Source organism: Malaya genurostris, chromosome 3, assembly GCF_030247185.1.
Source record: "Malaya genurostris strain Urasoe2022 chromosome 3, Malgen_1.1, whole genome shotgun sequence".
Lineage (NCBI taxonomy): Eukaryota > Metazoa > Arthropoda > Insecta > Diptera > Culicidae > Malaya > Malaya genurostris.
In genome coordinates, this window is record NC_080572.1 from 301,241,586 (window position 1) to 301,255,270 (window position 13,685).

At 34.8% G+C, this 13,685-nt stretch overlaps 1 protein-coding gene and 1 long non-coding RNA gene across 3 annotated transcripts in view; one reads left to right on the top strand and one right to left on the bottom strand.

The window, feature by feature from the left end:
• Positions 1 to 13,685, top strand: part of LOC131436359 (spidroin-2) — a 106,526-nt gene that overhangs the window by 2,567 nt on the left and 90,274 nt on the right. The window lies entirely within an intron of this gene.
• Positions 1,638 to 8,812, bottom strand: LOC131436361 (uncharacterized). The gene is made up of 3 exons (XR_009230613.1): positions 8,798 to 8,812; positions 1,903 to 2,059; positions 1,638 to 1,831 (listed from the first exon to the last, which is right to left on the bottom strand). It is a non-coding gene; the product is annotated as an uncharacterized LOC131436361 (long non-coding RNA).

The following is a 13,685-nucleotide window of genomic DNA, read 5'->3' on the forward strand; positions in this document are numbered from 1 at the left end:
TGTCATCACAGAATAGCGATTTCTGACAACCAACGGGTAGATTTGGAAGATCAGAAGTGAAAATATTATACAAGATTGGAGCTACGCTCGAACTCTGCGGAACACCGGCTCATACAATTCAGATTTACAATTCTGATAGCTAACCTGAAGAGTACGATCAGTTAAATAATTTTGAATCATTTTGATCAAATAAATAGGAAACTGGAAATCAGACATTTTTGCTATTAAACCTTTGTGCCAAACACTGTCGAATGCTTTTTCTATGTCTAGAAGAGCAACTCCAGTGGATAACCCAGAAGATTTATTTGATTTTATCATGTTCGTTACTCTGACAAGTTGATGAGTAGTTGAATGTTCATGACGAAATCCAAACGGCTCTGGTAAAAGAATTGAATTCTCATTTATAAGAGACATCATTCTCAACAAGATATTTTTTTCAAAAAGTTTACTGATAGAAGAAAGTAAGCTAATTGGTCGATAACTTGATGTTTCTGCTGGGTTTTTATCAGGTTTGAGGATAGGAATTACTACACTTGTTGAAAATTTTAACCAGGAGTCTCAAGGCAACATCGGGAAGATTTTTGATAAGAATATTAAAAATTCCATCATTACCAGGAGCCTTCATGTTTTTGAGTTTCCTAATAATTGATTCAATTTCATCAAAATTCGTCTCAATAATGTCATCTTGTGATAACACTTGGATTGAAATATGCTCATATTTCAGTGAGACTTCATTTTCAATAGGACTCACAACGTTCAAATTAAAATTGTGTACACTCTCGAACTGCTGAGCAAGTTTTTGAGCTTTTTCGCCATTTGTAAGAAATTAGAAAGTTTCCAGAAAGGTTTAGAATATGGTTTAATTTGTTCAACTTCTTTAGCGAAATTTTCATTTCGCAAAAGAGTAAATCTATGTTTAATTTCTTTTTGTAAATCCTTAACTATGATTTTCATAGCTGGATCACGAGAACGTTGATATTGTCGTCGACGAACATTCTTCAACCGAATGAGCAGTTGAAGATTGTCATCGATGATAGGAGAATTTAATTTAGTTTGAGCTTTGGGAACTGAAAGATTTCTAGCTTCGATAATGTAATGATTCAAATTATCAATTGCTGTGTCGATGTCCGCAGAATTTTCTAAAATAGTTTCATGATCCACATGATTTTCAATGTGAGATCTGTAATCCAACCAATTAGCTCTAAGATAGTTGAATATAGAACTAATTGGATTAATTATAGCTTCGTTGGAAAGTCTGAATGTTACATCTGAGTCAAAGTTAGCATGTGTAATCGATTTACTTCAAATGTGACTTTGATCTTTTAGAACCAGATCAATTGTAGAGGGTTTGTCCTGTAAATAGTCCGATTCACTCTTCGTCGTCTTCCATGGAGATATTCTTCAAACTTACCGAGTTACCATGACAACAGTAAACCGTCGCGATGTTTGTAGGGCTACTTTTGTTTCAGATCGACTTCAGTCGCTAATCGATAGCTGCGAGCCTTTATAATTGTTACAATTGGGCATTCGGTGCCGTATTCTTCAAACCAATTTTTTTTTCTTCGGATTCTCTATGCTAGAACAAATTATGGATATAACCAACCCTTTCGGGAAATTCTAGAAATCAATGACAACAGTTTCCTTGAAGTGCAAATAGTGCTATTTATTAAGATTCATCATATTTGTTAATTTTACTGAGCAAAATAGTTGAATTTCGTCCAAACGGTCGTCTTGCTTTGACACAAAATTCAGTTTTGAATCGAAATTCGCTACTTCTTTCGCTACGCCAGATAATCGACCGTTGCCTGAGGTCTAGATGACATGTTCACCACTGAAAGAAAGAAACAAACAGTTCATCAATTCGAAATCAACCAATCAACCAAAGGTTTTAGCGATACGTACTTAAGTTTTATGGTTGACTTTCCGCCACCACCATCCAGAAGACCGGCTGCTGATACGGAAATTAGGATGGCCATCATCGCTAGGACTAGAATAGTTTTTGCTCCCATCGTGTCGGTTGTCAAACTGAACAGTGACATGCTTTGGTTGCCGGAACAATCTTTAAATAGTGCGAATTGTTGCAAAATCGTCATTCACGAAGTGCGATAAGGGATAATGCCATAAAATGTTAGTTTGTAAATGACTGTCTGAAATCGTGCTGCGGTAGCCGTGACCGAGTAAATGCTAGTATCAGCTAGTACCACACTATTGTCAAAACAAATTGGGGCTCAGAGGGCACGATACTGTAGCCGAGAGAAGATTTTACATTTTTAGTAAGGTAATTCGAAGCATATTTGTATGTACATATGATGGGTTCATAGTCTCTTTATGAATCTGGAATATATCTCTTGGAATGTAGAATCGCTCTCATTTGTAACTTATTTCGAATATCAGTCGCTGCAGATTTATGTACTGAGCATAATAGAAGCGGCCTAGGATGACTCCATGGGTCGGAAAACGTCATGGCGACTGTTTTCTGCCATTGTAGACTAACCTAGAAAGGTATAAGTAAGGGTTTAGTGAATAGTTTTAAGGTATTTTTTTCTCTTCAAATTGATGGTTTTAATAACACTCATCACTATGGTATTCCAAAACGAGAAGTCGAATCTGAACAAAATTTAATATATTCTCTTACACTTTAACACTAAGAGATTTTTGCTTCAATCGCTCACAGTACCACAGTACTTGATAGTTTTACATAAAATTTACACTGTATCAATTTCGAATAAAGAATAATAACAACTTAGAACTTGAATTTTTAAAGGAATTTGTTGATAGGGGTCTGAGGCCTAAGTTAATTTTAGTAAATGGGTCCACGACCCAAAATAGTTTGGGGACCCTTGCTTTAGAATCTACAAAATTATTGAAAGCGTACTGAGAATAAATTTGTTCTGGGTCCCTCCCGAAACAAAATCCTGAGTACGGGCCTGCATAGAGCGATATTGATCGAAAGCTTAAACACCTGAAAAAAAAGTCCCTGTGCAAAACTTGAGCTAAATCGGATATGGATAGGTTGTGCCGCCCGTCTGTTACAGTTTGTAAATTGTCGATCTGGAAAAATCAGCCTTACATAAAATTTCTGAAATCTAAAATTTTTTTTTGATTCCAAATGTTTTAGAATTTCATGAAACGTCGAGAATTTTTGAGATTAAAACGACTCTCTAGAAATTAGAGATAGTGAAACGTCGAGATTTGGTATTATGAATCATCGACAATATGCAGTATATTCTATGCAACACTGACAGCCGAAGTTTCAAAGATTCGAAAATGACAGAAAATGATTCAATACGATTTTTTCCTTGTTGGTGGCTAGTATTTAAAATTTGTTTTAATTCCAAAGAGGTGATGGAGTCTAGTAACTAAAATTTATCATTTTTTAGATCTTTTTATAGTCAAATTTGACAGATTTTCATTATAGAATCGAAAATCGACTGAATTCATCTGAAACGAGTGTCGTTACTATTGATACTCTCTTTTGCTGAAGTGAAAAACGAAAATGCTTCGTCTTTGTTCGTTTGTTTTAAATGCGATTTACGCATGAGATCGGAATAATGAAGGTTAGGCTGTTGCATTGTATTCTTTCGTTGAAAACACTCATACTTAAACTCTCTACAACTACAAACCTACTGTTGTTTTGTTCTATGCGACTGATGTCAAACGGGTTTCAAACGAATGTTTCATCATACTGTGGTTGCTAAATTGGACAGACTTGGATTCGGTTCGAACATTACATCCTCGCATCATCAAAAATTCCACATGGAAGTCTTCTCGGGCCACTAATAATTCCACATTTTAACGATAGTAATATAAAGTTAATAATAACACATTTTAACGATAGTAATATAAAGTTAAAACCAAACTGTTCACACTTGTATTGTGTTATACGCATGACACATTGTTTGTTATTGAGTTTGTTTCGAAATAAACTGCAAAAATGTGTACGTCGCAAACATTAAGCACTTATTAAGAAGATAAATGTACGTGGATAACATCCAGAAAATTAGAAAAGCCAGGTTATCTTTCTAGCTATGGATGTTATTAGCGTTGAGAGACTATGGACATTAGTAAGGGAAACCTGTTCATTCTTATTAGCCCTAGTACTGGGGTTTGATGGAAAAAATACTATGATCGGTTCTGCAGCTTATTAGGTTTTTTACCGTCACTGCTAACCTCAATCGGATGAACTTTTTTTGACAGTTCAGCGGTACTGTTTGTAAACAGACTTTTTTTTGTTTGTCTTGTGACAAATTGGATGAAACCATTTACGGTCCATATCGCCTAAATAGAGTATTAAAACATTTGTTCACGATTGTATTTTTGAGATTTATTAAAGGAAAGTGACTAGTTGCAAAGTGTAAAGATGATTGTTTAAGATGTGCTCTTACATTTTTGTTTAGGCTTGTTTATAAACAGTACCGCTGAACTGTCAAGGATGAATGCTTGTTCATTTGTGACGTCACGATAAAAAATCTAATTGTTAGTGTTCGGAACAACTGTACTGTCACTAAAAATTTATTCACGTCAATGCTGGAAGCTTAATAATCGAAACAACGATTCAGCCACTATAATAAGTAACATGAGCCTACAATTCTACTGAGCATTGATTTTTTTTTACAAAACCTAATCCAACATTTTTGGGGAAAAACAGCCAAGCTGCCAACTTCAAACAAAACGCATAGTAAAACAAACTGATCAACTTTGCAATATGCTGCACGAAGTATCCCTCTTCAAAAAAGAGTTGGGGTTGCTCTTTACTGAGGAACTGGGTTCCGGAATTCTCGTATAATAGTTTGTGGTACTTCGGAATAGAAGAATCTACAGAGAAAAAATTGAAGATTGCATTCCTGGTTTCAAGAAACTTGGTTTTTCACAATGACTCGGAAAAATTGGTAAAAATATTATGTCAATCGCTTCAATTTTTCCACTTCTTCACTCAGAAAGTTTTTCCACTTCTTCACTAAGAAAGTTTTCTTCTAGGTATTAAAAAGTCGGTTTTTGGTCATTTGTTGGTTTTAAATGTTTACATCACGTTAGTTGTCAACGTATCGAAGGGTATTTGCTTCGAAACTTTGGCCATTTACGTGAAATAAATATTTCTAGCAATAAATGACCAAAAAAGTCATGTCTTTAAACAAAAACTCAAGCATGGTTGTACCAGTATCTTGTTTTGTTTTGTCATGATTACATGGCTACTCTGATGGAAAATTGTTTCGATTAAAGCTTGTCAATTGACATAGTCGAAAAATGACGGAAAATGATAGCAGGGTTGTGCTTGACTGATCATTATATCATGTTATTTTGGGAAAACATGTTTTACTGTGACGTTTCTGAATATGGAATAACACAGAAGAAAAACCTATTTTAATTCACCTTGTGTAATGATGCCTTTCTCATATCAATCAAACTATCATATAGTATACTGTGGTGTTTTTCACAATAATTTTCTTCGAAAGAATAACCGAAATCGGTTTGTTTGACCGTCTATTGATAAAAATTATCAATTGGAGAATATTTGAGATCGATTTAGAAAACTTTTTACGGTTTTTCGCCCTTTTCAGTGATGGTATAAAATGTTTAACAAACTTTACCCTATATTTCCGGTAACGGAAGTCAGATCCGGATGAAATTCAGGAATTATGTATAGAATCCCAGGACCTTTCATTTGAACCTAAGTTTGTGAAAACCGGTCGCGCCATCTATGAGAAAAGTTAGAACACATATTTTCATTTTTTTGCACATTTTACCCCATAACTCCGGAACCGGAAGTCGGATCCAAATAATATTCAGGAATTTTGTATGGGACCACAAGACCTTTCATTTGAATCTAAGTTTTGATTATTTTGTAGTATTTGTGATTTTACCGACGCGTAATTCTTATGAACAAGGAATCCAAGTTCAAATTTGCCATCAATAAAAATAAAGTTTATTTCCCTCTTCGTTATAATACTTTCTTGACGCATAACGGTTCTCCGAAAAATCCTCTACAAAGATAAATTTTAGCAGCTGGTTTCAAGGCTGGAATAATAAAATTTGTGATGGTTTTACCTTTTTTTATATATATAAAAAATAGGTATAGAATTCGCTCAAACTTTAGAAAATTTTTCCGAGGCCCGGAGGGCCGAATGTCATATACCAATCGATTCAGCTCGACGAACTGAGCAAATGTCTGTGTGTGGGTGTGTGTGTATGTGTGTGTGTCCGTATGTGTGTTGTCAACTAAGATTTTGATCAAACTAGTCGCAAATGAAAGGTCTCCCCGTCACCCAGAACGCTATTGAATGGTTTTGAGATAGGATGTTTACTTTTTGAGTTATACGAAGTTTTATGTCAAAATTTTCAGTTTTTTGACAGTATCTGTCACAATTGACCTTGAAAACAGAATATGTTTTCAGACTTAGATTCCGCACGGTAATAGCTATCCAACAATCCATAGATTGTTAAAATCCGTCCATTTTTAACGGATATATCGAAATTTTTGTGTAAGCGACTTTTCCCCCATATTCCAGCAGTAGAAGTTCTGGGCGCTGTATGGCAAAGAAAGGCTTGGGAGCAACGTAAAACACGATTTTTTATACTGTTACATACAATAGTTTCTAAGTACCAAAAAGACTGTGAACAGCATTATTTTTCATGATATTTTGTCTCGGACCGATTTAAGCACGGTTCGTTTTTGGCAACATAATCGTTCGAATATGACATATTGGAAAGATGGCAGTACTTCCGAATTCTGAACAATTTCATAATTATATTGATTTAAACTGCTTACAGCAATAAATGCTGGAAGAACAAAACACCCATATACCATTTGAATCAGTTCGTCGAGATCAGCAAATGCGTATGTGACAAATAATTTCACTCAATTTTTTACCTTATTTTCGAAGATGACTCAACCGTTTTCTACAAACTCAGATTCATATGAAAATTCGTATGCTCCTAAACAAGGTTCCTGAATTATGTTTGGATCCGACTTCTGGTTCCGGAACTACAGGATGATATGTGAAACGAAATTAAAATTGTGTAACTTATTTTCCTCGTAGATGGCTGAACCGATCTAAGATTCAAATGATATCTAAGAATCATCTAAGATTTGCTGATTTGAATAGTCGACAACCAAATAAACTTATTTCAGTTTTAGTGGTATTTAGTTTTCGATTCGGAAGGCACCCAACAATTTAACTCGTACTACGATTTCTCAAAGATGTCTATACTGATTTTTAAACATATTGAAACAAATGTAAACTAATCAGGTGAATTTGTCTGACTTCGGCTACACCGATATTCGAATTCCGGCTCCAGTATCGAATCGTTTCTCAAAGCTCAATCGTTTTCTCAAATAAAGCCAAATCGAATTTCAGAAAAAAATTCAAATTAAAATAAACTTATAGTCCCACACGAAATTAATTAATTTTATTCAATGCTGACTTCCGATTCTTGAATTACAGGAGGATGAATTTTTAAAATTCAAACCGATATAGAAGATGATAATCCCGAAAAGCTTGAAAGTTGGACTCAAAACTATTGCAATTTATTCGTTATATGGCCATACGAATCGGTTTGGTTTATGCTGGTTCCTGAATACCGGCTCTGGAAGTACCTTAAATGACCGTAAATTCTAAAGTGGAACTCACTTCGACATATCATGAAAAGTTTAATCGATTGTACCCTTTTTTTAGATAGAGTAATGAGTGATTAAAATGTCAAATTGCAGCTTAAAACGACGGTCATTTAAATAATGTCATGAAAACCGAAGAATATTCATGAAAAAAACACATGCGGATTGATAAAAAAAGGTATCATCTCACTGATAGGTGGATTAAGCACGTTTTGGATCCTAAATTATTACTTTCTCGTTAGCATTTTTTCTTGACGAAATCACATTACGGGCTATTTATAAAATACATAAAGGGAATAGCTATAACACGCATAGATAAATATTAAAAAAATAATAAAACTGTTTATGAAAATCTCTACTTCTGAATGGAATTGATATCTGCTTGGTTCATAAATTCTATGATACTCTTATACTACGTTCACACTACGAGTTAAAACGAGTTTTAACTCTGATTTCATGTTTTAAGCGAAATAACATGTTTTTCTTCCGTGTTATTCCATATTCAGAAACGTCACATTAAAACATATTTTCCCAAAATAACATGATATAATGATCAGTCAAGCACAACCCTGCTAACATTTTCCGTCATTTTTCGACTATGTCAATTGACAAGCTTTTATCGAAACAGTTTTCCATCAGAGTAGCCATGTAATCATGACAAAACAGAACAGGAAACTGGTACAACCATGCTTGTTTTTTTCGCTTAAAGACATGACTTTTTTTTATTCATTTATTGCTAAAAATATTTATTTCACGTAAATGGCCAAAGTTTCGAAGCAAATACCCTTCGAAACGTTGACAACTAAGGTAATAAAAACATTTAAAACCAACAAATGACCAAAAACGACGTTTTAATACGTAAAAGAAAACTTTCTGAGTGAAGAAGTGGAAAAATTTAAGCGATTGGCATAATATGTTTACCAACTTTTTCGAGGCATTGTGAAAAACTATGCTTCTTGAAACCGGGAATGCAATCTTCAATTTGTTCTCTGTAAATTTTCCTACTCCGAAGTACTACAAACTATTCTATGAGTATTCCGGAACCCAGTAAAGTTTCACAGTAATTTATCTTCTTAATGTTTGCGACATAAACATTTTTACATTTACGTTGAGCCCCTCGCGTTTTGAGCCCCAAACACTGCGATGCTTTGATAATCATCGCGATTCTCAAATTGTGAAAATTACCTGCACTTGATGTCCCAAAATACTGTCTGCTGTATTTTAACTAAACCGACAAGTTATTGTGAGAGAGTCGACCGAAAATTCACTAATTTTCGTACACTAAACGAGGTAAACCGTGAAGCAATTGCATTACGGATTGTTTGTTTACGTTTCAATCAGCTGATTTTGAAGTTCCGATTTCGATCTCATCAAGATGGCGTCGTGACATGGGGCCGAATTCACGCTTAGAAAAAGTTACTCAAAGTTTGAGTACTAGTTACTCATTTTCAAATGATACATGGAAACGTCAAAAATTGAGTAGTTATCATCAATGATATTGAGTAACTCCTACTCTAAATTTGAGTTTAACGCAAGAACTCGTTTTTTTGTTACTATTCGCAAGATCAGTCTAAAAGTTGTATTAACCATTTGTAGCAACAGGTTGTATTTTTTGTTAGTGAGATCGCGTTTTTCGAGGGTGAGTCGCTCAACACAAACGGTGTTGTGTCTGCAAAAACCGGAATGATAAACTCCGTGCTGTGCTTTAGACTGGAAACGAATATGCTCAAATGTCATTTATGAGGAATAAGTGTCTGATTGGTGCCTGAGCATAACTAACATGTATGTTAATTTGCGATTGAAACACTACTCCTAGCGACCACCACTTGATATAGTATTGAGTTCAATTACTTAATATTTTAATACAATACAATCAAAATTTGAGTGATAGTTACTCTATTTTTTGGCACATGTAAAAATAAAGTATTACTAAGTAAATGAGTAGATTTTACCCAAACATCGTTTCCAGTGGAAGAACTCAAATTTGAGTAACTTCGGAGCTACTCTAAATTAGAGTTGTTCCACTTTTTCTGTAGATGAGTGAGATCTTACTCATTTTTGAGTATCTATTTTTAAGCGTGTTCGTTAGCTCATTTGTAAATATTGAGATTTTATGGCACACTTTGATCGAAATGATAACAATGCAATTAATATCGCCCTCCACCAAGCGGTGAGTGGGGTCATTTTAGAATGTACCGGGAACGAATCAGATTTTTTTTTAAATATCTGTAAGCACATACATGTCTTTATTATTTATCTTTGGTATTAGTTTCTTTTTCCTCAGTGTACGCTAAGAAGAATACGATCACAGTAGGCGCGCGTTAGGTTTTGCAAGATGACATCACAAATGAACTTGTGATGAATAAAGTTAATGTTGGTCAGCTGACGATGGTTTGTTTATATCGTCTTTAACACGTATTCAAATTAGAATGAACATGTAATAAAAACCGCCGTCAGCTGTCAAATGAGGCTCGTGTAAAACCCAATTTAATTCCAGTCAAAACCTTTCAAAAATTAACTTTTACTGGTATTTATAAAAAAAGAATACAAATGAACGTCTTTATGATTGCAACAAAGTTGTGATTATGTGATCAGTAGATGTGCTTTTGATTTATTTTCGTGTTGTAATGTGTGATTCGAAAGAAAAATTACATGATCTATGTGGTATTCAATTACACTGTGCAGAAAAAAAAATTATTAAATTCACAGGTGACATAGATCTTACATATGAAAAAATCTAAAACAAACTAATTCGTTGATTGCTTGGATTTTACAAGTTCTTTCTGACGTCAATCCCATCCCATGTTTCAATACTTTAAAATACATCACAATGCACGAAACATGCCTTAAACCAGCTGTCAAAATGGGTAACTTTTGATGCTGCCATGTGTCGGTATCGGATGATGTAAAACTATACAACTTTATCTAAGAGTGTGACTTATGAAGTCGCTCTATGATTATCAATCTTCTGTGCGTAAAGTTGGTAATTACAGAGAGATGGAGATTGGATTCCCAATTTGACATAAATGTAGTGTAGTCGGGAAGATTATTCGTTTTTTTTATTTTATAGTTAATTCCAACATTTCATTCGTGGTTCCATCATACCCCATAGTTGAATCGATAGCCTAAAGTTAATCCTAGACTCCATACCTACCCAAAATCTTGAACCCCCTGACACCTAAGGAAGAGAATGATGAGTCGTCGTCCTTCCGGAAAGTAGGTGAAGTATCAATATTTCCTCTCTTCCTTATCTTTTACCCTTCTCTGTGAACTACGGGGGCTGACGGCAATAGTGGCTACCATACTGTTTGTTACTGTTTCACAAGTATCGTAATTCTTATTACCAAGCAATCCACAATTAGTTCCGCCATCAAACGAAGAAACGATGTGGATCAACATTGTATAATGAGATTCACGTACTCAAAGTCAACGTTTCCGAAGTTAGAAAATACTGGAGGCATTTTAGGCTTTACCCATTCATCACTTCACAAGCCACTCAGCTAATGGGCTGACTTTCTGGTTTCATCTCAGGATTGGCTAATTAGCATATCTACTACTGCCTGCTCTATTGATCTTTGAACTATCACCCTTCGAGTGAAGTGGTTTTTGCTAATTCGCATTCCGCTGTCGGATTCGTACTGTACATCGATATGTGCCACATACAGAATGAAATCTTGCTGCACGAGAAACCATCAAACTTTGCGGAGAGATTCCCAAACCTAGGAAGAAAATGGCATCCGTATCCGTGTTGATTTATTGATTAAATTATCACCGAATGTGAATGAAGCGACTGGCACCAGCATCAGGCGTAAAGCATTGCTAAACTGTAGAAGAAGGAATTCTAGGGTAACGGCAGCGAAAGTGTCATCCTAGTCTGATTTTTTTTAAAACAAATCCCGATTCGAAATATTTGACTTTGCTACAGCCGTCGCTTGTGACAAACGAGTAACTTCGTAATTTTTTTATTATACAAAACTGGTACTTATCACATTCCCTAAAGTCGGTAGAATCAGTTTTACTTCCAGTTACCCTATTTATCGCATATAAAGTAGGTTCCAATTCTATATGTTGTTGCTTCCACAAATCCCGGAGCTGTTGATCAAGTGAAATGGAGCGGAAAATCGGTACAATGGTGGTGAATTCTTTCTACTTTGTATCGATTTTCCTCTCTTTCTCTCACATAAATTTGTCACCATTCATTTCAGTGGGGTCTCATGTAGAATGCAAAAAGCAAATAAAAAAAAAAACCTTCCAATAAAATAGAAATTGAAATTTTGAGGTTTTCTGCCTTTGTTAGCCTTCCTTGGTCAGTTTAGATCTAACTGACAGTTTCTGTTTGTTCTTCCCCGGATGATTTCGAGGAATTCGAGTTCCTGAAAGATTTGTAATTTTTTTTCTTGCTCGAACTGTACATACTTTTAAAAATTCATATATTCTGTACAAAAAAAAGATGAATATTGACCATCTTATTTCGTAACATCAATCATCGGTTTTTGATGAGGTCATATTTCCATACTTTTCTAGTTCGATATAGCGACGTTTCTGGGTTGTAAACGTTCCAAATTAAATTCAATCTGAAGTCACACCTTCAAGAAAAATCTGACAAATATTATGCAAGTTTTTTGTGTGCTTCGATGAATGACAGAATGCGTATTTTCAGGAACTTTTCTCGTTGAGTTTCGAGTTCTTCAATGCATTTGTATCGAAGTAAGGTGTTACAAATCGCTTGCCAAATAAACATTTTCTTAACGATCTTATCAGAAAAAACGGATTTGTGTAGACTCGGGAAATTTCTTTATGTCATTCAACTTTTGCTCAACAAGTTGCCAAAAATCGTCCAAACTTTCCATGAAATCTCAATTTTCGGATTGGCTGCTTTCGCTTAGACGGATCCACTGGACGGTTATTTTTGTCGGAATTGTATTTTACAATAATGTCGCTACACCCGAATCCAGAGTTTATACTATTTGTGTTCAAGACATTTCAACACGTTCACTGACCAAAGGTTCCACTTTTAGTGTGATCCTTCTGCTAAAAGAAACGCTTGAAGACAAACGGTAGAAACTCAACGAGATTGAAATTCTGTATCCTGGTTACATTGTATTTACAAAGTGGGTGTCAAAATCAGATATACTTCTTTCATCATGAATATTTTGACGTGACATTTGGCACAGATATCACTGACCAACCTTGAAAAAAATATTCCGACGAATAGGGTTACCGCGCGAAATCACACGTAATTGCTCAAACTATATATCATTACACTTCATTTATCATTAAATCTCTTCAAGCATGACTGCAAGTAACTAGTAATATAAACTGATTTTTCTACTGCTTTCGACAAGATCAACCATCGCATAACAATTTCCAAATTGAGTAGACTTGGATTCAACGGACCTTTTCCTAATTGGCTGTGATCATATTGAACTGATCGCGAAATGGCAGTGAAAATAGGAGAATGCATTACGTCTCCATTGACTGTCAGCTCCGGAGTTCCTCAAGGTAGTCATCTCAGACTATTCATAATTCTACTTTACCTAAACGATTTAAACATTTTGCTAAAATGCATAAAGTTATCGATTGCTGATGATTTTAGACGAGAATCGTATATTAAAGACTTGAAAATTATATTGGATTCGAAAACGAATTACAAGCAGCATATTTAATATACTATCAATAAAGTCTCGAGGCTGATAGAGCTCGTCTTTAGTGTGAAGAAAGACTTCAAAAATCTATGTTGTCTAAAAGCATTATATTGGGCTTTGGTCTGTTCTACACTAGAATATGCAGCTGTTGTTTTATCACTCTACTATAAAAACGACTTTCAGCGCATAGAAACTATTTAACATAGATTTATTCGTTTTTCGCTTTGCCAACTACCATGGAGAGACCCCCTAAATCTCCCGAATTACCAAGACCGTTGCAAGCTCATAGATCTCTATCTACATCCGTTCACAGCAATGCATTCAAGGCAGTTTTCATTGCTAATCTTTGTTTTTAAGACCATAGAAACCTAAAACCATGAAATCAATTTTCATCTTGATTTTTTTTATAAAATAAGAGAGGGGCAAGA